Below are 932 nucleotides of genomic sequence, written 5' to 3'. Positions count from 1 at the left end.
TTATTTATTTTTTTTTTTTGACAGGCAGAGTAGACAGTGAGAGAGAGAGACAGAGAGAAAGGTCTTCCTTTGCCGTTGGTTCATCCTCCAATGGCCGCCACGGCCGGTGCACCGCGCTGATCTGATGGCAGGAGCCAGGTGCTTCTCCTGGTCTCCCATGGGGTGCAGGGCCCAAGGACTTGGGCCATCCTCCACTGCACTGCCTGGCCATAGCAGAGAGCTGGCCTGGAAGAGGGGCAACCAGGACAGAATCCGGCGCCCCAACCAGGACTAGAACCCGGTGTGCCGGTGCCGCAAGGCGGAGGATTAGCCTAGTGAGCTGTGGCGCCGGCCTGATGGGTTTTAATTCAGAAGCAAATGCTGATTTAACTCAGGACCATAATTAAATACATTTATTATTTTATTAAAAATCCTTACTAAAAATCATCACCATAAAGGAAAGGGTAGGAAAATAGTCTGTTATTTACAGAGCCAGAGGTCTGTAACGAGCTCCAGGTCTCTTGACATCATGTCTTCAGTGCTGAGGGCTTCCTATTTGCAGTTTTATCCTCAAGTGCCAAGACACAGCTTAACAAAAATAAAAAATAAAACAATTTAAAAAATTAAAATAAATAAAACAAGAAAATATTTTAAAGGACTCATTACCCTAGGAACAGTGTGTGCCTATTTTTCTGATCTTTGCACATATACTTCATAAAAGGGTCGTATTGAATATGAATTTTTATATTTGGCTCTGTTGACTTATTAACTTCTGTTTAAAAACAGGATTCTTAATAGTTGCTTAATGTTCTACTGTTTGAATGTTCACTTATTTATCCATTGCTGTAAGTGGAGGCGTTCATCTTCCTGCTGGCTGGACACTTGTTTTGGTTTTAGTCTTATGCTGTTATAAAGTGATGCTGGACATCCTTATAGCTAAATATTTACCTCTA

General features: G+C 42.0%; 1 non-coding gene across 1 annotated transcript; it reads left to right on the top strand.

Annotated features, from left to right (window-relative positions):
• The first annotated feature begins 455 nt into the window (after positions 1 to 455).
• LOC127492880 (small nucleolar RNA SNORA57) lies at positions 456 to 567 on the top strand. The gene has a single exon (XR_007922709.2). It is a non-coding gene; the product is annotated as a small nucleolar RNA SNORA57 (small nucleolar RNA).
• Positions 568 to 932: the final 365 nt, after the last annotated feature.

This window comes from Oryctolagus cuniculus, chromosome 14, assembly GCF_964237555.1.
Source record: "Oryctolagus cuniculus chromosome 14, mOryCun1.1, whole genome shotgun sequence".
NCBI lineage: Eukaryota > Metazoa > Chordata > Mammalia > Lagomorpha > Leporidae > Oryctolagus > Oryctolagus cuniculus.
Note: the sequence above shows the minus strand (reverse complement) of the source record. Positions and strands in the feature narration are given on the sequence as shown.